The 27,347-nt window shown below is 45.8% G+C and overlaps 1 long non-coding RNA gene across 1 annotated transcript in view; it reads right to left on the bottom strand.

Annotated features, from left to right (window-relative positions):
* The window catches only part of LOC134947419 (uncharacterized), a 310,779-nt gene that overhangs the window by 10,000 nt on the left and 273,432 nt on the right, over positions 1-27,347 (bottom strand). The window contains exon 3 of the long non-coding RNA XR_010182549.1: positions 1,341-1,489. This is a non-coding gene — a long non-coding RNA (uncharacterized LOC134947419). The remainder of the gene's footprint in view (positions 1-1,340; positions 1,490-27,347) is intronic.

The raw sequence follows: 27,347 nt of genomic DNA, 5'->3' as shown, positions 1-27,347 counted from the left end.
CCTGTAAAGGACATTTCTAATACTAAGCAGAACAATTCCTCTGCAGACATATCCCCTTCAGACAGAGCTGATTTGCCGGCCGGCTGTGCAGAGCTGATTGCAGAACCTATGCGCCTGGAAACATTTCCACTGGATTACAGCTTAATGTGACACAATATTCCCTAATGTGTCAGGTGCTATGGTGGCCTGGAAGCAGTGGGTGATATCTCAGCGCCTCCAGCACCATTGTAAGTCTCTATTAGCTCTTGCCCAGGCAAGTTGTCAAATCATCAGAATGGTCTTTTGCTAGCACAAGAGGCTACGGAGCCGTTAATGCACTCGCTGCATCATAAGCAAAAACTACCTCTAGAATATCATTACACCGCGCAGGATGTGAGCTCGGGGAGGCTGCTTTCTGCAAGACGAATATTGAATTTCTATTTTAAACTTTATTTACAGTCATTTGGAATTTTTATTGCCTAGAGCAGTACTACTCTTACTGTATGAGTACTGACTCCTGCACGCTTCCAGGGTGCGAGAAGGGACAAGCGCTAGCTATTGATGTAGACCCCACGCTAACTTAGAATCTGCATTGCAACATATTGCAACATTTAATATTTTAGTAACAATTCTAATTAGCGCTTCTGGAGGCCCAGTGGAAGCCCTGCACGTCTGCAATGGGTTCTATGGGGGTCATTCCGAGTTGATCGCTAGATGAAAATGTTCGCTACGCAGCAATGATGCTAAAAAAATGGCACTTCTGCGCATGCATATGCGGCGCAATGCGCACGTGCAGAGCACTATTACAACGAACGATGTAGTTTCACACAGGGTCTAGGGAAGCTTTACAGTCGCACTGCTGGCCGCAGAGTGATTGACAGAAAGAGGGCGTTTCTGGGTGTCAACTGACTGTTTTCAGGAAGTGTTCGAAAAAACGCAGGCGTGCCAGGAAAAACGCAGGCGTGCCAGGAAAGACGCAGGTGTGGCTGGGCGAACACAAGGCGTGTTTGGGATGTCTGAACAGTTTGAAGTCATCGCAAACGCTGAGTAGGTATTGAGCTGCACAAAAAAATGTTGCCGCCGCTCTGCGATCCTTTCGTTCGCACTTCTGCTAAGCTAAGATACACTCCCAGTGGGAGGCGGCATAGCGTTTGCACGGCTGCTAAAAACTGCTAGCGAGCGATCAACTCGGAATGACCACCATAGGCGGGCAGACTAGTTTGTGGGGGCAAAGGAAAACCTTTCACACTACCATCTGTACATGGCGTTCCGCTACTTGGTAAATTGTGTAGACACAGCACAATGAGGAGCTAAGTAATATACAGTCGATAAATAGTAAATATGTCCCCTTGCTCTCTCACCTGGATGCCATGTTCGGAGGGTGGAGTTCCTTTATTGAAGGAGTGTCAGTTTGGCAGGCTTGCACCGCGTGAATGAAGGGACCGATACACAGGGGCGAAAACAGTGATGTTACAGCGGTTTAAGTAACAGCTCTTTAATTTCATCCAGTCTGTAAGAAAACAAAATCAATACTTTAACACAGCAACATGTTGGTAATTATGTACAACACAGGCCTTTGTGGCAAGTCCAAATTCAACTATTATAATGAACAATCAATGAAATGAGATTAATTTTGGAAAAACAAACACGAAAACAGCAGTAAAAAAAACCCTCATCCTACCAGACTGATCCAATAAGCAGAACAGCAGAGAATGATCGTATCTCATAAACAGTACGGAACGCATGCTGCAATGTATATATGACAGTATGGAACCATCTCACCTATATACAGTAGTTTCAGATGGGTCTGGGGACCAGAATTATGTCACCTATTGTCATAACCATACACCAATACTCATATATACAGAATAAAAACAAATAATGAGCAATTCGTTTTAAATGTGCTGTTTTTAAAGCAGCAGTGTTTCCAAGTTGTTGTTTTTGGGGGGGTTTAAGTGCAAGACCGGTACATCTTTATAGATAATTATAACTCTGTGTTTCCTGGTAAATAGATCTGTAGGGGCATGGGTACTGTATACGGCTGTACTACAATCACACATTCCCTCAGATGAGCATTTGGTTTCTGCGTCTTCACAGGAGTCTACACACAAGAACCTGATCGCTGAGTCTGAGCCAGTCAGTCAATCAACTTCTCAGTGGTCACATGATGTCAGTGGAAGAAGAAGAGGATGCGAGAGAGATGGTGAGAAGGGGAGCATTCCCGAAGCCTCTCTGCTTATCATACCGCATCATGTGACAGTGGCTGTCATCAGCTGATAGTATTCACCAGCAGCAGCTTGAATCAAAGATTGTGGGGGAAATGTGTCTTATTACAGGTAATATTTATGATCTATTTAAAAAAAAGAAAAACAAATGTGAATATCCTCATTTCCACTAAACAAAGCAGTAGATTAAACATATACAGCCCTAATCTCAGTATACTAGCCCCATGGTCACTATAAACAGACCTGACCCCAGTATACTAGCCTCATGTCCACCATATACAGGGCTGATCCCAGTATACTAGCCCCATGGTCACCATATGCAGCCCTGACCCCAGTATACTAGCCCCATGGTCACCATATGCAGCCCTGATCCCAGTATACTAGCCCCATGGTCATTATATACAGCCCTGATCTCAGTATACTAGCCCCATGGTCATTATATACAGCCCTGACCCCAGCATACTAGCCCCATGGTCATTATATACAGCCCTGAGCCCAGCATACTAGCCCCATGATCACCATATACAGCCCTGATCCCATTATACTAGCCCCATGGTCACCATATACAGCCCTGACCCCAGCATACTAGCCTCATATTCACCATATGCAGCCCTGACCCCAGCATACTAGCCTCATATTCACCATATACAGCCCTGATCCCATTATACTAGCCCCATGGTCACCATATACAGCCCTGACCCCAGCATACTAGTCCCATAGTCACCATATGCAGCCCTGACCCCAGCATACTAGCCTCATATTCACCATATGCAGCCCTGACCCCAGCATACTAGCCTCATATTCACCATATACAGCCCTGATCCCAGTATACTAGCCCCATAGTCACCATATGCAGCCCTGATCCCAGCTTCATGGTCACCATATAATAATACAGGTTGAGTATCCCATATCCAAATATTCCGAAATACGGAATTTTTTGAGTGAGAGTGAGATAGTGAAACATTTGTTTTTTGATGCTCAATGTACACACACTTTGTTTAATACACAATGTTATAAAAAATATTGTATTAAATGACCTTCAGGCTGTGCGTATAAGTTGTATATGAAACATAAATGAATTGTGTGTATGTATTGTACACACACATTGTTTAATGCACAAATTTATGAAAAATATTGGCTAAAATGACCTTCAGGCTGTGTGTATAAGGTGTATATGTAACATAAATGCATTCTGTGCTTAGACTTAGGTCCCATCACCATGATATCTCATTATGGTATGCAATTATTCCAAAACACGGAAAAATCCGATATCCAAAATACCTCTGGTCCCAAGCATTTTGGATAAGGGATACTCAACCTGTATAGCTATTCGTACTCATGGTGATGTGAATGCTGTGCTGAGTAATCCTGGAGAGGGTGGTCCTGGTGGGGGGTGCAGAAGGCATGGTACTGTGAGTCACGTCAATGGGACCCCAACCTCAGTGTGCAATGTTATGACTCATGGCATTGTGTAATGGGGTACAAGGGCATAAATCATGTCATCAAGCCCCCCAACCATACCCTTCCCTGGGAGAGTAGGTGGATCCGGGAGGCTGGTTTACTCATCTGGGAGGACTCCCCGAAGTTCAGGATATTTTGGGAGAGTATGCCGTACTGTAGGTGCAAAACGCAAGGTACCCCACCTGCCTGTTTCACAGACCTGGTCAAAGGGGCACCGAACACTCAGAGGCCCGCACAGAGAAAGCCATCTGCCCTCAATAAACTTCTACCTGCATCGCTGCAGGGGTGTATGGGGTCCGGGGAGCCCTGTTACTTAGTCCCTTACCCTTCCAGCACTGGAGGCCAGTGAAAGTTCTTTTTGTTATGGTAGCACACGTCACATCATGTCGCATGGGAGCAGCGTCGCGATGAGGAGCAGCCAATGACTGATAGGGAACTAACTTCTATACACTGTCCTGAGCAGTTCCTCCCGCTCTCTTTCGCTTCCGCTGCGCTATATATCACCGGACTTGATGTATAACTCAGCAGCGAGTTCTGCATTTTTGAGTGCTGAATAATTTCATTTTTGGGGTTCCTTGACAGCAGCGAGAGAGATATATGTGACTCTGTGTCGTCAGAATAAAATAAACATCTGTAAAATATTTTCTTCTGATCTGAGGCGGAATAAATCACATATAATTAAATCCGGTTTTGGCTATAAGATGAGAACGCCTCTCAGCACCTCAGCAAAGGTAATTACGGTCCGCACATTTGCCGCTCTCATCCGGTTATTAATTTCTCTGCCGCATCTTCATGCAAAACTTATTTGCTGTTTATCCCAGTGCAATATTCTGGCTCGGATCTTCTCAGGGTTATCTCGTGTTTTGAAAATGATTACAATTTTGATTCCAGCTGAAAAAAAATTTCATTTAACACTTTAGGTCACAATGCATAAGACCGGCACAAGAGAGAGAGGGATGGTGTTGTCCTCCACGACGTGTCCGTCGACGGCGACTCCCTGACATCATCTTGTAGCGTGTGCTCTTATGTGACTAGCGAAGCCAAACCCTATCCCCAACACTCGGCTGCAAGCAGACCATCCGCCACAGAATAACCATCCGCCAGGGCCAACCGGACAGCCATAGGAGGGCCTCGAGCAAGTCTCCGCTCTTGACAGCAACTCACCACCCAGTGCGAGTCCTCAACAGGCACTGCGAGACAGGCTGCCTGAACCCAGACAACGCCCCAAAAAATCCCCGCACAGCAGGCACTGTCCCCCAGCCCCACGTCCTCTTCTCAACAGCTTGAAGCAGAAAACCCGCCTCTGCAACCCCGAGCCATCCACCCGCGCCAGGTGTTCACACCATCCCAACCGGCCCCCCACCAGCAAGCACTCCACTCCGCCTATCCCGGTCCGATGAAGAATCCCAGGGCCTGAAACATGACCCCAACACTTCACACACAGAACTGCCTGGAGGCATCCCAAGCAGAAGCCAGACAGTCCTCCAATGTACCCCCACAGAAGCACCAGGCCCCAGAGAAGCACAGCAATAAGGGCAGCATGATTGCCCTATATTCAGCGAGTCTAGTGTGCAGCCGGAGATCGCGAGACCTCCACACTCCCCAACTGAGCCTGCTGAAAGCAGCATCAGCCCCGTCAGCATGTGAAGCAACCTCAGACCCAAGGCGCCATCGCCACACACCAAGCCTCCCAGGCACCGAAACGAATGAACCCCCCCAGCCGCCCCTACAACAGAACTGCCAGCAGGCGCACACCTCACAGATCGTCTCAGCATCCGGGCCCCCGACACGCACACCACCAGGCAAAACGCTGTGGCATGATGCATCCAATTGGCTCACGTACTGCCAACTACAAGGCAAACACCACCGGCACACAGAACCTCCAAAACAGAGACCTGGCTGACCCCACGCAAAGCCCCGAGCTGAGAGAGGCTGAAAACACTCCTACCAGTCCCCATGTCCACCCAAATCCGTCCACCGCAGTTCCCCAGAGCATCACCCACCACAATGGCGAAAAGCATGGGAGACACAACACAGCCATGCCCGACAGTCAGTAACTTGGAACCCATACTCAAAGTCACCTCCACATTGCACTCCGGCCACCATACCACTACGGAAACTGCCCACTAAGTCAATGAACGCTGCTCCAGGCTCTCCCCCCGAAGCCTCCTAACAACAAGCACCACGTCAACCGTGCCATCACCAGGACCAAACCCAGCCTGACACCCCTCTGAAGAAAACGCTCCACCAGTGTGCCCATAGGTCCATCAACAACACGACCCAGAACCCCACCAGCCACACCAAGAAGAGCCATGCCCCCTGCAATCCGACAAACCGGAAGTTAGTTGCTAACAGCAGTCTGAGGGACTTATTAATGAATACAGCACGAAAACAAGGATTTTATATCACCGCTAATCGCATTGATAGAATATGCTTTCAGGGTGATTTAACGAAAACAAAGCTTTGCTGGGGCATCAATGCCCGGCCGATACTGGCTGCAAAAGTGAGAGAAAAACTTACCGTTCACCAGGCCTGTCCGAGTTCCCTACGTACATGCAAGGTCCAGATTTCCCTGGTCATATTTGTGCATTTAACTGGAAGCCTTGGAAATAGGCTTAAGGTGCATACACACTAGGCAACGTCGCTCCCAGGCTGGGCAGTCGGCGGCCGGGTATACACACTGAGCGATGTGTTGACTATATATCGCTCAGTGACATCACGCCGCGATTGGACCGTGCAGGCAGCTCCTGGATGACGGTCCAAATTGAGCATGCATGCACCACCGACACCGAGGGTCATTAACGACCCACGGTGCCGCGCATCGGTCTTTGTCGCCGGCATACACACTTGCCGAGAAAGTGAACAACATTGATCAGGAAGGGTGAAAATGGGCAACCTCGTTTATTTTATTGGCAAGTGTGTATGCTCCTTTACAGTTGCAGTTTTCCAAAAATAATCAAAAACATTTTTAATTAACATTTTACTCCATTTTAGAAAAAATCGTTTGTTATTTAGCGTTTCCAGTATCGCCATCTGAACAAAAACATTTTTGATGGCGCTACAGTCTTAGGAAATCTTTCAGCATTCTGCATTAACTCCCAATACTCCTCATGTGTACGGAAATGTCCTGATTCACAGAACGGGGTGTGGTCTTTTGGAACATACAGTAGGAGTTATTTCATCCACTGTGGGCGGGGCAAGTATATTATCTATTAAATGTGTTTTTTTTAAATTGATAAGCAACATCATAGGACCGCACTGCAAAATAATCACTGGCTTCATAATGGTATTCTATTGGTCGCAGATGCCCTCTTACAGGAGCTGTTCTTGTTGCGGGCAAGCAGTGCCTGCACCTGGGGCGCTGCGGCCTGGGGGCGGGGCCGCAGGCACCGCTGTCTACCCACACTCCTCTCCCCGGCTGCAGCCGGCTCCAGTGACAGACACTAGAGGTCATTATTGACCTCTAGTGTCTGTGTCGCTCTGCTATGGGAGAGGGCACAACTACAGGGGGCACAGCAGCAGAGGGCACAACTACTGGGGGCAAAGCAACAGGGGGCACAGCAACAGGGGGCACAACTACTGGGGGCAAAGCAACAGGGGGCACAACTACTGGGGGCAAAGCAACAGGGGGCACAACTACTGGGGGCAAAGCAACAGGGGGCCCAGCAACAGAGGGCACAACTACTGGGGGCAAAGCAACAAGCGACGGGGCACAACTAATGGGGGCATAGCTACAGGGGGCACAGCTACTGGGGGCACAGCTACAGGGGTCAAATCTACTGGGGGCAAATCAACTGGGGGGCACATCTACTTGGGGTAAATCTGGGGGCATAACTGTGGCCATGCCCCTCCCCTATGAAGCCACGCCCCTATTTTTGGCGCGCAGTAACTGTTTTGCCACAGGAAGGGGGGGGCGCCAGTGGAAAGTTTCGCACTGGGCGCCACAGTGTGTAGAACCGGCCCTGGCCCTCTCATGTTCCTGCCACAAACCTTGTGTGCCGATATAGAAGTGATTTATAAACATTATTATCCAGAAATCAGACATTCGGGAGATAAATGAGCTGGGTAACATTGACAACAGCCCTTGGACGGTAGACGCTGACATGCTGGATAGGGCGGGAGGAAAACAGTTCCACTCGTAAAAAAAATATAAAGAAATCTACAAAACTGAAAATAGGTGACTTCATTATCTGGATGACCAAAGCAAATACATAAAGTGGCAGATGCATCTATTATCCAGGCAAGCGCCAAAGATCCCACATCAAGCAAACTTCGCTGTGAAGTCCCAAAATTGATTCAGACTTCCAAGATGTGTGAATAGGAAATCATCAGATGAATAATTCATAAACCGCAGCAAATTATCCTAATAACATTTCCTCATTTCTATTCCTTTATTATTATGCAAAGATTCCAACTGTATGATCAGTCGGCGAGCGGCAGATTTCATTATAACCAAACAGGGAGCGAGGACACCAAACATGCTACAGATGTGAACGTGGTCTTGGAACGCATTACACGTGTCGCAAAATAAATAAACGACATTACGTTTGACATTAAAAAAAATAACAGTATTAAAATGAAAGATTTCACATGTCTGCAAAATCCAGTAAATTATTGCTTTTTGCAAATATATCTAGCGTTTACATGGATTAAAAGTGTTCTTTCAGCGCAATATAAAATAGTCTCTGCAGCCACTTTGGTACAGTATCATTGCGTAGTGAAAATGTCATATCCTGCACAGCCCTTTAGTACATTCTGTACACCTGTTCCCCTGTTGTCACCTAATAATAAAAGCCTGTATGCGTGCAATATGTGGCGGGATGCAGTGGAAAACGCAGGATTTCTAGAGGGAGGTTTCCAAATGCAATCTCCCACTGACCATGGAATACAGTATTAATATTTAACACTATAGATTGTATATAGTATAGGCTGTATCAATCATATTTAAATAATAAAAATAAGATAAGTGGTCAGGAAAATGTTAAACATACTGCAATAAATATACAAACATAATAAAACCAGTACTGCACTTTCTGAGCACATTCTCCCACCTCATGGTAAGGCTCCTGTCTCTTCTTCCTGGTAGATACTCCCTGGTCCAGTGGACTGACTGAGGACTCAGAACCACACACACACAGCAAACGTGGTAGAAGAAGCTGCTACCACTGTGCCGAGCTCTGATCTGTCCCTTAAACTGCACAATGTGGCGTCTAGTAATCGTATTACATACCATTGCTATTTTCATAATTTGAGCCACTTGCCAAGTGGAGGGGGGGTTTCTGGGCAACCAGAAACCCCCCCTGTGTTTGCCTATGGGATGTATCGCAATATATATGCAATAGTTTATATATATGCCTCCCTCATTTAATGGGAAGGTGTAAATGAAATGAAGGGACGTCTGACCATATCGTCATCTAAGCCAGCAATCTGCCAAATGGATCCATGCATGGCAGAGACAGAACGGGGACATGCACTAATACATCGGGAGTCGAGGAAGTAGGACTGCTAGGTGCGGATTTGCCGCGTCGCAGCCAAAAGGGGTCATAACCTATAGAAGAGGGGACGTGGCTTCGCGGGAGTTTCGCAATCGCGAGACACGTCCCCGTTTTTCGTCACTGAGGGGACATGCCCAGCGCACCCTTAAATAGACGCTGTGCGCATGTGCACAGCGTCTATTCACCGCTGCTCTGGTAGGCATAGCAATGAGCCCAGGAGCCTTCCATCTGCCCCCCACCGCGGGACACTGGTGGGACAGCGGGACTGTCCGCGAAAATCAGATCAGTTGGGAGGTATGATGCACTTCATGCATATGCACGGTGGTCAAATAGGCAAATCTCTCCCTCATTAGTAAATGACCCCGGATGAGTGTTGCTTTTGATGCATTGAAGACATGAAACACAACTGCTAGGATTCCATGGTATTCACTCAGATTGTTTATTCGGTATAGGTTAGGCTTTAAGACACTACAGTGCCTCGTATATAAAGTGTATTATAAAGTGCCAGCTTAACATCAATATCAGCGTTATACTGTACCTGCATTAAACCGAAGGAAAGCAAATATCAAACCAACTATACTACAGAAGGACTGCAGTACAACACACCCCACCCAAATCTAACTCTCTCTGCACATGTTACATCTGCCCCACCTGCACTGCACATGGAGGGTTATTCCGACCCGATCGCATGCTGCAGTTTATCGCAGTGGTGCGATTGGGTCAGAACTGCGCATGCCTGACGGCCGAAGGCCATCGGGTTGCTATGATCGCCTCTGCGCCAGTCGCTGGGCGGAACGGCGGCGTTTGGCCGCCTTTTCGTGGGCGCGGTACGGCCAACGCAGGCGTGGCCGGACCAAACGGGGGGCGGGCCACAGCGGCTGTGTGATGTCACACGCAGCCGCTGCGTGCCGGGGAGCGACGAGTAGCTCGCGGCCACCACGCTAAAGCTGCGCTGGCCGGGAGCTACTCTTGAAGTGCAAAGGCATCGCCGCTGTGCGATGCCTTTGCACTTCTGCGGGGGCGGTGGGGGTTGGGCCGGCACTGACATGTGGGGCGGACTAGCCCTGTGCTGGGCGTCCCCCCGCATGTCAGGGAAGATGAGCGTAGCTGTGCTAAATTTAGCACAGCTAGCGATCAACTCGGAATGACCCCCATGGTTTTTCCCAACTGCTAACAAATTTGCTGCTGCGATCCACTCTCAATGACCCCCTTTATCTTAAATGAACTGCGAATCTTCCCTAACAAGTGTGCTCACTATATACCGATGTCACAGTGTACTGTGCGCTTAATGAGTGTTCCCATCGACCTCTGTTATATGTCAGCTTCTGGACACCACACACAACGACGGGCACTCGGAAAGTGCCTGTACAGATTAATCCAATTCCAGAACTTTGGGCGATTATTACTAGTATCAAAGGGCGTCTGTTATTCTGTAATCGCACCATTTACTGTAAGTGCCTGTGATAAATGTAAGACTACAGCTCAGTGTAGAACTCTCTTCATTATCCTATGACGCCCAGCGAGCTGGGAATTCCTCACCGGGGACGCGGTTATGGAAGAATTCTGCGTGTCTTTAAGTGAACGGTTTACAGCTGCTCAGCCCTCGGGTTCGTTGATAGTTTAACCAATCTGAGTGTTATATAACAACCTGCAATTTTCTCCTGCACCATTGGGTGATTAAATAAGCAAGCAGCGCTTTCTACTCTATTCTCTCCGAGTGACTGATCCCGGGATTACAGAAAAGCCGTCAATCGCAGAATAGAGGGGGGAGCTGGTAATACCGCAGACGGCCCAGAAGTGCTACCGGCAGGTATCCATGCATACAGAAGCTGAGTGTTACGTGACAGAGAATGACATCACTAGACGTGCGTTGTTGTCCTTTCATACGGAGCAAGAATACATTCTGAAAGTTGCATCCAGCAAACTGAGCAGTGGTACTGTGCGGCTGTCTATGGACCTGATAGGGGAGAATGCAGTGCCGATGTTTGCGCAGTGGAGCGATTATTCACTACTGCGCATGTACAAAATCAGGCCCTGTAAGTAGGACATTGAAGACTTTAAAATTGTAGCCAATAAACATAAAAAGAGAAGTAGTACTTTGCAGCTTTCCAAGCGTCCAGAATAAACATGCACAATAAAAAAGCAATTGGCGCAGTTTGTGTATTTTTATGTTACTAAATTTACCAACTGCCCTGAAACTGCGCACTGCAGACACGGATAACGCACGGCTGCGACGCAGGATACACAGAGACGCTGCTTCCGGAAGACAGAGTAAAGTGATTATCTGGTTACGCCAAGATGAAAGTAGTTGGTTGTCATCTTCTGTCCCAAGCCCCCTCCATACAGATCCGGAAATCCAGGTATAATCTCCTCATCCTGCCCACGTCACAAGGAAGTGGGCGGGATGTAGGAGATTCGCCCACTCCACCGTGGGTGCGGGGAACTGCCCCGAAAAAATTGGGAGTCTCCTGCGACTTGCAGGAGTGTAAGCAGATATGTGAGGGAGTCCCGTGTTCACTCCAAGCACATCGCAGGGACGGGCTCTCTGGGGGTCATTCCGACCCGATCGCTCGCTGCAGTTTATCGCAGCGCAGTAATCGGGTCGGAACTACGCATGCACCGGTGCCGCAGTGCGCCGGTGCATGCCAGCCGTCGTTGCCTAACGATCGCCTCTGAGGCAGCGGTCCGGCCAATGCAGGCGTGGCCGGACTGTTGGGGGGGCGGGCCACGGCGGCTGAGTGACATCACACGCAGCCGCTGCGACCCAGGGCAGCGAAGAGGTTCTCCCGGCCATCCGTAGGAGCTGCGCTGGCCGGGAGAAACTCCTGAGATGCAAAAGCATCGCCGCTGTGCGATGCTTTTGCATTTCTGCGGGGGAGGGGAGGGCGGCACTGACATGCGGGGCGGACTAGCCCTGTGCTGGGCGTCCCCCCGCATGTCTGAGTGTCTGATCGTAGATGTTCTAAATTAATCACAGCTACGATCCACTCGGAATGACCCCCTCTGTCCCTGCGGTTGCTTCTTCATGCCTCTGGTATAATATTGCGCCCAGATCACAATGCAAGTGCCATTATTGATAAATGGGGCCCCAAGGACAAATCAGACCCTTAATTTGCACAGAGCCATCTCAATTAATGATGACAAGGCCCCTATATCTCATTCAGAAGATTGACACTGCGCAAAATTCTACCTCCGCACCTGCATCTACTATCAGCGCAGATTTATAAGCACAGATACATGAGGCTGATGCAAGTTGGCATAAATGAATCTTAATAAAACCCAACATATATCTGAACGTATTTTGAGATAATTGCTTCCCCACAGCGGCTGCAGAAGCCCCTGGAATACTACAGTGTTCTGACACCTGCATTATAGCAGGTGCAATAGATACACCTCCTAACAGCCTGTGTTTCTACAGGTGTGAATGAGCCACGTTGTGTAAACACGCCATTACTGTACTCCTATTACTGTACATTATACCCCCCCTCTGTGCGCCGTACCTCCCCAGCCTGCATAGCCTCACGTGTACATTCATTTTCTGAGCATGCCCAGAGACAAATCACACACAATGCCACTGGTCTGTTAAAACAATCATTAGACATGTGTCATTTTCCAAACACATAGCAGTTAGGAGCTGATTGGCTGGTAGCTTATCCTTCTTCACTTTATCACTCTCCAAAGCTTAGTAAATCTCCCCCCAAGAAAGAATGTTTAAATGGGTATAATTACAGGCTTACAAGGACTTATACTGTAGATCAGACTTTAATTAACTAGCGTCCCCCTCAGAAAATGCTCTCCTGATAATGGGGGTAATTCCGAGTTGATCGCAGCAGCAAATTTGTTAGCAGTTGGGCAAAACCAGGGGGGTCATTCCGAGTTGTTCGCTCGCAAGCGGATTTTAGCAGATTTGCTCATGCTAAGCCGCCGCCTACTGGGAATGAATCTTAGCATCTTAAAATTGCGAACGATGTATTCGCAATATTGCGATTACACACCTCGTAGCAGTTTCTGAGTAGCTCCAGACTTACTCGGCATCTGCGATCATTTAAGTGCTTGTCGTTCCTGGTTTGACGTCACAAACACGCCCAGCGTTCGCCCAGACACTCCCCCGTTTCTCCGGCCACTCCTGCGTTTTTTCCGGAAACGGTAGTTTTTTTTCCCACACGCCCATAAAACGGCCTGTTTCCGCCCAGTAACACCCATTTCCTGTCAATCACATTACGATCGCCAGAACGATGAAAAAGCCGTGAGTAAAATTCCTAACTGCATAGCAAATTTACTTGGCGCAGTCGCAGTGCGAACATTGCGCATGCGCACTAAGCGGAAAATCGCTGCGATGCGAAGATTTTTACCGAGCGAACAACTCGGAATGACCCCCCCATGTGCAGTGCAGGTGGGGGCAGATGTAACATGTGCAGAGAGAGTTAGATTTGGGTGGGGTGCGTTCAAACTGAAATCTAAATTGCAGTGTAAAAATAAAGCAGTCAGTATTTACCCTGCACAGAAACAATATAACCCACCCAATCTAACTCTCTCTGCACATGTTACATCTGCCCCCCCTGCAGTGCACATGGTTTTGCCCAACTGCTAACAAATTTGCTGCTGCGATCAACTCTGAATTACCCCCAATGAGTTAGGGTGTGGTTAATAATAAATTAGATATATTCGTCTTCTCTAAAACATCGGAAGAAAATTATATAATACTGTATGCGATTTACTGCAGTCCTTTGGGTAGGAGGCATCACTGTGAGGGTTGCATCTTCGTTCATTAGGTATGGGAGTTGTGTACAGCGATATCTATAAAATATTATATTTCCAGCTTGTTAGGAAACATACACAATCTCTGGTTTGTGTCTGTGAGCATCACACAGGCCTGCAAATGACACCGGCAAATTTTTACCATATTCCAAAGGGCTATTTACCGGGACGGATTTATGAGCGGACTGTGAATTGCCTGTTTCTATAGCTGGCGGCTCTATGACAGGGAAAATCTAGAGATATCGGAAGTAAATCACACAGAAATGCGCCAGGATGGGTAATAAAGTGCAGTAAGCTATATCCTGTTTTTCTAAAGCGTGTTTTAAAGGAAAGCTTAGCAGCACTGCTGAGATTATCTTTCAAAACCATAGTTTACACAGGAGGATCCAATTCCCAGTCCACACTTTAAGAGTCTGTCAAGCTGAGGACTTCTATATTGGTAGCGGCATGTCACGAAACAACAAAATTACCACACGCAGCAAATGTGCGCCAGCAGCCAGCACTTACACGGAGAACAAAAAATGTCATTTTTACAGAGGAACACACAGATACGCACGGAACAAACGGATACATACAGGTGAAACTCAGAAAATTAGAATATCGTGCAAAAGTTCATTTATTTCAGTAATTCAACTTAAAAGGTGAAACTAATATATTATATAGACTCATTACATGCAAAGTGAGATATTTCAAGCCTTTATTTGCTATAATTTTGATGATTGTGGTTTACAGTTTAAGAAAACCTCAAATACAAAATCTCAGAAAATTACACTATTATATAAAATCAATAAAAAAAGGATTTTAAATACAGAAACGTTTTCCCTCTGAAAAGTATAATCATGCGTATGTACTCAGTTTGGGCCCCTTTTGCCTGAATTACTGCCTCAATGCGGCGTGGCATGGATTCTACCAGGCCTGTGGCACTGCTGAGGCGTTATGGAAGACCCGAATGCTTCAATAGCGGCCTTCAGCTCTACTGCATTGTTCGGTCTCGTGTCTCTCATCTTTCTCTTGGCAATGCCCCATAGATTCTCTATGGGATTCAGGTCAGACGAGTTTGCTGGACAATCCAGCCCAGAATCCCACGGTCATTGATCCAGGTTTTGGTACTTTTGGCAGTGTGGGCAGGTGCCAAGTCCTGCTGGAAAATGAAGTCAGCATCTCCATAAAGCTTGTCTGCTGAAAGAAGCATGAAGTGCTCTGAAATGTCCTGGTAGATGGCTGCGTTGACTCTGGACTTAATAAAGCACAGTGGACCAACACCAGCAAATGAAATGGCTCCCAAAATCAACACAGACTGTGAAATTTCACACTGGACTTCAAGCATCTTGGATTGTTTGCCTCTCCATTCTTCCTCCATACTCTAGGACCTTGGTTTCCAAATGAGATGCAAAATTTGCTCTCATCAGAAAAGAGGACTTTGGACCACTGAGCAACAGACCAGTTCTTTTTTTCTTGTCAGGAAAAGGCCATTCAAAAGTGTGGGGGAGCTTCACAAGGAGTGGACTGAGGCTGGAGTTAGTGCCACCACACACAGAGCCACCACAGACGGATCCCGGACATGGGCTTAGAATGTCATATTCCTCTTGTCAATCCGCTCCTGAACAACAAACGTCAGAAGTGTCTTACCTGGGCTCAAGAAAAAAGGGAATCTTTAGGTCATTGCCAAGAGATTAAACAATGCAGAAGAGCTGAAGGCCACTATTGAAGCATCCTGGTCTTCCATAACACCTCAGCAGTGCCACAGGCTGACAGAATCCATGCCACGCCACATTGAGGCAGTAATTCATGCAAAAGGGTCCCAAACCAAGTACTGAGTACATATGCATGATTATACTTTTCAGAGGGCCAACATTTCTGTGTTTAAAAACCTTTTTTATTGATTTAATGTAATATTCTAATTTTCTGAGATTTTGGATTTAGGGTTTTCTTAAGCTGTAAGCCACAATCATCAAAATTATAACAAATAAAGGCTTGAAATATCTCACTTTGCATGTAATGAGTCTATATTTTAGTTTCACCTTAATGAAATAAATGACCTTTTGCACAATATTCTAATTTTCTGTGTTTCACCTGTACATTATCTTCCAACTGTCCTAATCTAGGCTTCTGTTCTGCCATCCTGTCCCCACAACCAGATTAAGGGGGCGCAGGGGATACTGTACCCCAGCTACCCCCCCCCTCCCCTGTCAGGGGGACCCCCAACCGAAGCACACTGACATTACTAGCTCTCCCTCTTGTGCAGCAGCAGAACCAGGCAGCTAGAATGCGAGCAGGACAGTATGCAGTGCAGGCAGAGACACAGGAGTATCAGGTTTCATAAGATACTGACGGAGATTCCCGAACAGAGGAGAGATACAGTAGTAGGGGGAAGAGAGCTGTAAGTGACCCAGGGATCACAGCTTCTCCTCCTTTCCACCTGGGTGTCAGCTCCTGTGTAACCTGTTATCTAATGAGAGCTTTGGTGTCTAGAGACAGACAGACAGACACACACACAAAAAGAGTCCTCCTGAGTCCTGTCCCAGTGTGTTAGTAGTACAAAGGCTGCTGCTATTAATGCACGTGACAAGATAAATTATACTGTAACTATGCAGCATATTTATCACGTACTATGGGGCCTATGTACTAAGAAGAGTAAAGTGGGTGGCGATAAAGTACCACCAACCAGCTCTTGTCATTTTTCAAACACAGCCTGTAACATAGAAGTTGATTGGCTGGTACTTTATCTCTCTCCACTTTATCTCTCTCCAAGGCTTAATACATAAACCCGTGTCCCGGTATTTGGAGAAGATATGACACACACGTATTAACCACCTGTAGAACTTATCATATAACAGCCCCGGTTATAGAAAAACATTAGTTTAAAACAGCGGTTCCCAAACTTTTCTGAATCACGGCGCCCTAGCGTATCAGAATTGTTTTCATGGCACCCCTAGGCCAAACGTTTCTTATTGAGAAATCTAGAAAGAAATATTAAATTAAGTAGATTGTGTTTGTATGTCATCCTTAGGGTCAGTTGTGTGGTGAGGGACAAGATCTGCTTCTGTTTGCCCACATGGTTTATGACTGGCAGCCACCAGCGCTGGTTTTGCCTATTACATTGACCATAAATAATTTGAATTGTTCCTGGACCACCAACCCAGGGCACCCCTGCAAGTGTCCCGAGGTCCGCCAGGGCGCCACGGAACACAGTTTGAGAACCACTGGTTTAAAACATTACATTAAAGCTGCACTGCAATCTGATTGTTAATCACCAGCTGCTTCTCTAGAGCCTCAGGTACTACAGGATTCCATGCAGCTGCTTTTCTTGGTGTTCTGAGGTTCGTCCAACAGTCCCGCTGTAGGAATGTAACATTGGCGTGGAGGGAAGTCAGTGATTCCATCAGAAGCCGCAATCACACAGCTTGCAGCGACCGACTGACACTCCTGCTTGCCACCCTCTCTGCATCCATTTCAAAGTGTGCTACTTGAAAGCTTTCCCAGTTCTGTAATACAGAGGAACATACAGAAGTAGCCTCCGTTATCTTGGCTGGCTGAGGCGTTAGTCGCGATCAGGCATACGCAGCATGCCTGGGTAAAAGGAGGCTTGCCTAGTCGTAGGGAGGCGCACAGAGCGTTTGGCGTTACCTTTGAGTGCAATACCTGCGATCATCCACCAGATGTCACCTTTTTAAAATCACCATTGTGCATGCGTGTGATCTCCATTAAAATACAATACTGAACTACAGCGTAATAACTACTTTACTGGTGCGTCTCATTACGCTACAGTATGTCATACACTATATAGTACTGTATTTAGTACAGTAGATACAGACGCAAATAGTACAGTATATACAGACACAAACGAACGCAATAAAGCCACAGTATAGTCCATTGACATTAGGGATATGTGAGCGTCCAAGTCCCGCAGACAAATAAAAATAGTAGCGTATACAGACGCAAATGAACGTGTTACAGGTACTTTGGGCATCGAACCCGGGACTCTTAGCATGGGAAGCGGCACACTTCACCACTTGAACACGACACCTCATGATAAACAAGCTCATGTGTAAATGTACTGTAAGCAGTGATCCCTTCTCGTTGGTTTTTGTTTATGCCATTACGGGACTTGCACGCTCATACTGTACAAAACATATACTGTACATACTTTAACGTCAATGTACTACAGTATTGCTTTAACACATTACTTGCATCTGCGTCTGTATACACTATTGGGACTTGGATGCTCACATACAGTAACACGGCAATGGACAAGTGTTTTAACACGTTCGGTTGCGTCTATGTAAACTTTTTTTTATTGACTCTTTCCGTCTGACCATTGGTCTGTGTGTACAGTATACAGTACGTACATTTGTCACTGACCATTTGCCAGAGCTTGCAGATCAATCCGCCGCTATTCGCTCTAAAGTACTGGATTAGTGGAGCATTAGCCATCCAGTGGTGGAGATGTGTCTTGCATGCTGAGTATGTAGTCGTGCCTCAACGCGCCTGTCTGTGCATAAACTCAGCAACCTAAGCTGTCGCCTAGGTGGGGGCGCTGTAAGGATGGGACAGGTATATGGGGGTGCTGTATGGATAGGACAGGTTTATGGGGGTGCTGTATGGATAGGACAGGTATATGGGGGTGCTGTATGGATGGGACAGATATATGGGGGTGCTGTATGGATAGGACAGGTGTATTGGGGCGCTGTATGGATGGGGGCAGGTATATGGGGGTTCTGTATGGATAGGACAGGTATATGGGGGTGCTGTATGGATGGGACAGGTATATGGGGGTGCTGTATGGATAGGACAGGTGTATTGGGGCACTGTATGGATGGGACAGGTATATGGGAGTGCTGTATGGATGGGACAGATATGTGGGGGCATTTTATGGATAAGACAGGTATATGGGAGTGCTGTATGGATGGTACAGGAATATGGGGGTGCTGTATGAAAGAGACAAGTATATGGGGGTGCTGTATGGATGGGACAGGTATATGGGGGTGCTGTATGGATGGGACAAGTATATAGGGGTGCTGATTGGATGGGGCAGGTATATGGGAGTGCTGTATGGAAGAGACAGGTATATGGGGTGCTGTATGGATGGGACAGGTATATGGGGGTGCTGTATGGATGGGATAAGTATATGGGGGTTCCTGTATGGATGGGACAGGTATATGGGGGTGCTGTATGGAAGGGACAGGTATATGGGGGTGCTATATGGATGGGACAGGTATATGTGGGTGCTGTATGGATAGGACAGGTATATGGGGGTGCTATATGGATGGGACAAGCATTTATAGGTTTGCAGGAGGCAGGTACAGGTGTTTTTAACAACTTTTTAAAAGTGACTTAAATTGAAAAAAAGTTATTTATAAGGAAATTGTGCGACAAAATGATTCAAGAGCAATTAATGTGATGGAAAACACTTGCTGTCTATAATTTTTTCAACATTATTAAAAAATGAAAAAAATCCGTCATTTTAAGAGCCCCAATTACTTCTCATTGGCCACTAATAGAGATCTATACTGTTATCCAGTGTTAGTTTGCACTGTCGGGGTACAGGCTGATTTCCCCATTTCCACCCACCCTTAACGCAGCTAACATCATAGAGAATGATCACGCTAAAAAACTTTTTACAGTCGGATTGAGCGCTAACTAGGAGCGCATATAGCCGCCTGTGAAATTACCATGGGCCTAATTCTGAGTTGATCGCAGCAGCAATTTTGTTCGCAGTTGGGCAAAACCAGGGCCCTCATTCCGAGTTGTTCGCTCGCTAGCTGCTTTTAGCAGCATTGCACACGCTAGGCCGCCGCCCTCTGGGAGTGTATCTTAGCATAGCAGAATTGCGAACGAAAGATTAGCAGAACTGCTACTAAATAATTCTTAGCAGTTTCTGAGTAGCTCCAGACCTACTCACAGATTGCGATCAGCTCAGTCCGTTTAGTTCCTTGTTTGACGTCACAAACACGTCATACGTTCGGCCAGCCACTCCCCCGTTTCTCCAGACACTCCCATGTTTTTCCCTGACACGCCTGCGTTTTTTTGCAAACGCCGGGAAAACACTGGGTTGCCGCCCAGAAACGCCCCTTTCCTGTCAATCATTTACCGAACAGCAGTGCAACTGAAAAGCGCAGCAGAAGCCACAGCAAAACAGTTTTTAGTAAAATAACTAAGCGCATGCGCAGTTTGCAACAAATCGCAGCATAGCGAAAATCGTCAACGAGCGAACAACTCCGAATGACCCCCCATGTGCACTGCAGGAGGGGCAGATATAACATGTGCAGAGAGAGTTAGATTTGGGTGGGGTGTACTCAAACTGAAATCTAAATTGCAGTGTAAAAATAAAGCAGCCAGTATTTACCCTGCACAGAAACAAAATAACCCACCCAAATCTAACTCTCTCTGCACATGTTACATCTGCCCCCCTGCAGTGCACATGGTTTTGCCCTATTGCTAACAAACTTGCTGCTGCGATCAACTCAGAATTACCCCCTATAGCCGCATTACTTCCAGCCACAGTGAACAAAAAATGTAATAACTTTATTTTAAAAATGTTACTGAATTTCCCCCTTAGACTTCATTCCCTCCTCCTTCCCCTGCGGGCCGGCCTCCAGTTCCTTCAGCTGTAGTTGCGGCGAGCAGGCACTGACCGCAGCGCTCCCGGTGCATGTCACCTTGTTGGTCCGTAGATGTGCGTCAGGTGGAAATAACGTGCACACACTCCTGGATTGTGTTACAGAGGGCTTTACGGTAATTATTTAGGGGGAGGGGGCAGAGTTTGTAGAATTTTTTTTATTTTTTTAACAAAACTCATCAATGTAAGTGATTTTTATTAGCACTAGATTTTATTGATATAAATGAAAGCAGTGCCGGCAGAACAGCGCACTACATTAGGATAAGCGCTGACAGATAAACGGGAGAGCTTGGGCTGAGCACTGATTGCCGCGCCGTATTTCTGCGGTGCCGAGCGAGGACCTCCTCCATTGTTCAGTTGTCACAGTAACAGAATGCCTAGTTTACCCAGGACGGTTTATGTTCCCTGCGTGGCTGTGTGGGGGAAATAATGATGTACACAGCAGGATCTCTTACACAAAGCTACCTTATTTATTGTGTCATTTATTTTTACATTCCAGAAGTATAACATGGCAGCCACAGGCCCAACCCGAGTTCTATCCCCCCATTCTGCAAACGGCTGCCCAGGGATATCCTTTTAAGGGTGAAAGCTGAACCCGGCGTATAGAGAGGATGTAGCAGCGGAACAAATGTCCTTTATATTTTGAGATATTTGATGTTATAGATCTGGACGTCTGCGCGGTCTGGTCTGTTTCATGTGTATTATATTGACTTTTCCATCTACTCTCCTGCTACATCAATTATATCCAGAGGGTACGAAAACTCCTTGCTGAATTTGCGGAAGGAATCACCAATATTTTATTGCTACTATATATGTCACACTTCAAGATAAAGCTGGGTACACGCTAATAGATATAACCCCCATTCCAAACGCCGATATACTGTATACATGTACTTCATCGGAGGGTGTGAACACCCAACCAGCAGCAAATGTCAGATTAGGCACATGCCTAGGGGCTGCCCTTGTTTGGGGGCGGCACTTGTATGCTTGTGTTGGTACTGTCAGCCCAAAAAGTACCAGTAACTGCAAAATATTTCCACTGTAATGGCGGTTATTCAGAGACGGACACAGATCGCGGAATATGCAGCAAGATCTGCGTCTATCTCCTCACATGCTGGGGGCTACCCAACACACGGAAAAGCCGCCCGGCATGTTTGGCGCCGCCTCACGATGCGTCCGCAATTTAATTGTGAGCACATCAAATTTAGGTTGGCCACTGGCAGCGCAGCTTGGCCGTGCTGTCAGGCAGTCCTCTGCCATTTTTTTTATTATACGTCACGCAGCCATCCCAAAAGTGGTCCCGGCACGCCCCTGTTCGGACCGCTACGCCCGCGAAACCTGCATTGCCGCCCACCCAACGCCCACTTCTGTCAATCGTGTTGCAGACACTGCATGTGCGCAGTTTGCCGATGTATGGCAAACTGCAAAGCGGCCGCATTAGCGGCTTGGTCTGAATTAGGCCCAATATGCCATCTTGAATGGAGTGTAAAACGGGTAGGACGTGCACATACCGCCCCTGTAAGCTGTCCTACTTAGTAAATATGTATACATAATTAGAAAAATAAAAAAAATGTCATAATGGATTTTTAGTATTATTCTATTAATCTGGCTATCATCAAATTAGGGCTTATAACCAATCAATAAACATAATAAAAATGAGGGTTTATAACCAATCAATAAACATGATAAAAATTAGGCAGGAAAGGGGTGGACATTACTTGTGCCTAGGGGTGCCCTCACCCCTAAATCTGCCCCTGCACCCAATATGTCTATGACACATCCGACTGGTAAGTGTGTATTCTTAACAAATCGGCCGTGGATCCGTCAGTATAGTGTGTACCCAGCCTAAACACAAACTTACAATTCTATTTAGCGTGAAGAGCATCACCGCAATGTTCCTCTGCGCACATATCAGGCACTTCCGGCAGTGATGAAATTGCACGATCTCCCTGGCGTGACAATTTGCGATGTCGGTGGGTGCGATGTGACGTTCCGGAATGGCCCATTGCACTGATGTCTGGTAATTGAATTCTCCACATTATAACAAATCAATGTCCAATTCTTGTTTTCACCACACACAAGACAGAATGGAGTCTCAGTTTTATCTGGGATCAACAGTAACATATAACATTTCTGTCAACACGCCCTTCTTGCTCAACTTAGCCACTGATTGCACTGCGTTAGCCACACGTGGCGATTCAAGTGAATTGCGCTGAACAATTGATCAGACGTGGATGCATGCGCTCAGCTATGGAGCATGCGCACACATATATCTGTCTGCAAAACAGCCTTGAATTCCACGCCCCAGAATTGGTATATGTTAAGCACTGGGTTATAGATGTATAAAGAGAGCTTTGTTGTATCTTGTATCACTTACATTGTTGAGTGATGACTGATGTAGTGCACAATCTATAGCAATCCTATTATGTGTATTTTTATCATAGCCCCTGTTTTTATCTCCTGTCTTCTATGTCCAGGTTACGTTCCGGGCTGTCTGATCCAATACCTGTGTAGCAGTCTGCTATGTGCAGTATAGATAAGCTGTCTGCATCACTGTATGTGTGATTCTCACACAATATCACAGATGAGAGTAATAGGGTGTGTGATGGATAATACATAGGTGTTGTTGCCTATATATATATATATATATATATATATATATATATATCTTTGTTCTCTGTGTATAGACTGTACATCTGCCAGTTTTCTGGTACATTGCTTGGTAGTTTGGTTGGAATTTGCGTGATACAGGGTAACAAAACCTCTTCTTAGTGCGTAAGTAGTAACGGTTGGGCAATTACTGCATCTGCTCTATCTGTACTGCATTTGGCTGGACAATGTACAGTACATTTCTGTTCTATGCCATGTATCTAGTCTAAACGGTGAAATAATGCAGCAGAGGACAATGACGTTCTGTGTGACTGTGCAGGAAGTGCCTTGGGTATGGGAGGTTATATGCAGAGTTAGAGCTACACAGATGATGTCACTATTACTAATTCATTGGCAGATCCTTTAGTGTTGGTTTTGACCTGTTATATGGGGGTTGGCCTATGTGCTTTAGATCAGTACAGATATCATGGTTTTGGAAGGCCTCTTACTCTCTTCCTGTTTTGGTGCCCTCACCCGCCTGCAATGTGTTCTGGTGAGAATGTCAGTCACAGTGTTTGTGATGAGGTGAGAGTGAGGTGAGTGTTACTGGAGGTGGTACAGAGATGAGGTGAGTGTTACTGGGGTACAGCACACAGAACAGTACAAACAACAGAACAGTACAAACAATAGAACAGTATATTTTTTTTATTTTTTTCAATTTGCAAGCCAGCTCACACTGTGAGTATTCAAAGAGCTTTCATAAGTATGTGAATAAAAGCACTGGAGTACAGTGCACACAGGTTGTACAAACTTAAAAAAAAAATACTTTTTTTACTTTTTTATTTTACTTTTTATTAACTTGTTTTATATTGTTTTTTTGCAATTGACACTGCGGGGAGTAACACTGAATGCAGTGGGGTATAGCCTGCGGAGTCAGTGCAGCACCACTGTGTGACAGAAATAATTAGATTAAGGGGACTGGACACAGCACAGGCACTTGATGTTCACAGCACAGCCTGTGGATGTACAGTGGCAGCACAGCCTGTGGATGTACAGTGGCAGCACAGCTTGTGGATGTACACAATGGGCCTAATTCTGAGTTGATCACAGCAGCAAATTTGTTAGCAGTTGGGTAAAACCATGTGCACTGCAGGAGGGGCAGATATAACATGTGCAGAGAGAGTTAGATTTGGGTGGGGTGTATTCAAACTGAAATCTAAATTGAAGTGTAAAAATAAAGCAGCCAGTATTTACCCTGCACAGAAACAAAATAACCCACCCAAATCTAACTCTCTCTGCAAATGCTATATTTGCCTCCCCTGCAGTGCACATGGTTTTGCCCAATTGCTAACAAACTTGCTGCTGCGATCAACTCTGAATTACCCCCAATGACAACACAGCTTGAGGATGGACACAACACTTAGAGCACAGCGCAGCACACAGCAGCGTGATATGATTGAATTGGTGCTGAGTCACAGCCGTTGGGTCCTTATAAGGAACCTAAAACCTGCGAGAATCTGACCTTGGGATGATGATGTTTTGCCTCGATTTGGATTCAGAGTCTGGCGGGAAAACCTGAGTCAGGGTTCGGACTTACTTGGTTACGGGAGATCAGATGGGCTCAGATTTCCTAAAATCCGAACCGCTCATCTCTATTTACATCTGACCCGCCTGCACATGCTTTTACCCAGTTGCTTGCTTTTTTGCTTTACTTACATATATGAATCAGGCCCATTAAACAGAAGTTTAACATAAAAAAACACATTTTTGAGAATATATCTCTACCTATAGAAGGAAAATATTTAACTACAGTAGAATTACATTCTGCTCCTTTTATCAGTTTTAATTGCTATAATCAGGTAGCCTTCTCGGATACATAGAGTGCAGTCACACTGTGTGAAGTATATCTCCATTATTACACACCTGTCAGCAGTAGGACACATACACACATCACTCGTGGTGATACATGACAAGCAGTAGTCACTGGATCCATAGCTCACACTGAGAGAGAATTGATCAATGCAGCATAACAGCTGAATTAGTGTTGAGCAGATACTTCATTTCCCCCACCATGTACAGCGTCAGTATAAGTTATTTCTCACACCGCCAACAGTTGTCAGGCACAGATATTTTCAGGCTTTGTTATAATAAATAATTTGTGATTACGTTGCAGGGATATTCAGAATAATGAAACAAGCACACTGTCCTAACAGAACTCTCAAAACTGAAAGTGGATAAATCAATAGTGCTAGATGGAATACATTCAAGAATACTAAAAGAGCTGAAAAGGGGTGCTGGTAGCACCATTAACAGAATTATCCAACCAGTCACTGGCTACATGAGTAATTCAAGAGGACTGGAAAAGAGTGAACGTAGTCCCATTGCACAAAAGTGGAAGCAAGGAAGACGCAAGCAACTATCAACCAGTGAGCCTTACGTCAGCAGTAGGGTAAAAACACTCTTAAAAGAAAGAGTTGCAGATTATCTCCAATCCAGCAATTTACAGGATCCGAAACAGCATGGATTCACTGGGGGAAGATCATGTCAAACAAACCTTATTGACTTTTCTGACTGGGACACTGAATAGATAAGGGGGGGGGGGGGGGAGCATATATATAGCTTATTTAGACATTAGTAAGTCTTTTGACACTGTCCCACATCGCAGACTGCTGATTAAACTTGAAAGCATGGGATTGGATACTAACGTGGTTGAATGGATAAGATCTTGGTTGCAGGATAGGAAACAGAGCATTGTAGTAAATAGAGTGCATTCACAGGAGGGAAATGTTAACATGGAGTACCCCAGAGATCTGTACTTGGACCAGTGCTTTTAACTTTATTTATTGGTGACACTGCAAATGGTATTGAAGGGAAAGTATACCTTTTTGCAGATGACACAAAGGTATGCAACTGGGTAGAGGAGGGGTAAAACAAATGATTAATGAACTAGATAGACCAGAGGAATGGTCAAGAGTGTGGCAACTACAGTTTAATGCCAAAAAAAAGCTAAATTATGCACTTGGGTCTCAAAAATTCAGTGGCTAAAATATAGTATTAATGGCACTATACTGGAAACTACTGAGGAGGAAAGGGATCTAGGAGTCACTATTTCGGTGACATGAAGGATAAATATAGTATAATGGCACTATACTGGAAACTACTGAGGAGGAAAGGGATCTAGGAGTCACTATTTCAGGTGACATAAAGGCAGGTAAGCAATGTAACACAGCAATGAGGAAGGCTAGTCAGATGCTTGGTTGCATTGGGAGAGGAATCAGCAGCAGAAAGAAAGAAGTAATAATGTCACTGTATAGGTCATTGGTGCGGCCTCATCAAGAATACTGCGTTCAGTTCTGGAGGCCATATCTCCAGAAGGATATAAATACATTAGAGACTGTACAAAGAAGGGCAACTAAAATGGTGCAAGGCCGACATCACAAAACATACCTGGAAAGACTAAAAGATATTTTTAACATGTGTAGTTTGGACAAGAGATGGTAGAAACTTTTACATATATCAAGGGTTTTACCAAGGTACAAGAGGGAAACGTTCTTCAAATGAAGAGAAGTACAGTATTAGAACATAAGGACATGAGCTGAAACTGGGGGGAGGTAGGTTCAGGGGAAATTTGAGGAACCATTACTTTACAGAAAGGGTGGTGGATAGGTGGAAAAGCCTCCCAGCAGTGGTGGTAGAGGCTAAGACAGTAGAGCAGTTTAAACATGCATGGGATAGACATAAGGATATCCTTACAAAGAAATAAGGATTAGATAGTGTTGAGGTAACAATATGGTTAAAAAAGGAGCAGACTAGATGGGCCAAGTGGATCTTACTGTATCTGCAGTCACATTCTATGTGTCTATGTTTCTATATTTTGTACACATAGATACACTTCAAAAGAGCTTCTAAAAACCCAATAAGTATAAAGCAAAATGTATGCCGCACAGCTATAGTACAATGCAATAGAATATTTGGTAATATGTCACAGTGGACAATTTTATCCAAAGAGGTTTATCAATCAGACCCAAAAGAGGGAAAGTGGGGGGTAAGAGGGACTGAGACATGGACAGTGACTGTGCAGTGTGATATCTGCCATCCAGCTACTACATAATCCGCCCCGTGCAGGATTCCGGAACAAGGGACCAGCGACAGGAAAGCGGTGAAATAAGCCACATATATAACCGCGCAGATTAATAGAAGCTCCTGGGCTCAGCTTTCAGC

The sequence above is a fragment of the Pseudophryne corroboree genome, chromosome 8, assembly GCF_028390025.1.
Source record: "Pseudophryne corroboree isolate aPseCor3 chromosome 8, aPseCor3.hap2, whole genome shotgun sequence".
Lineage (NCBI taxonomy): Eukaryota > Metazoa > Chordata > Amphibia > Anura > Myobatrachidae > Pseudophryne > Pseudophryne corroboree.
The sequence above is the reverse complement of the archived record's forward strand: the minus strand, read 5'-3'. Positions and strand labels throughout refer to the sequence as shown.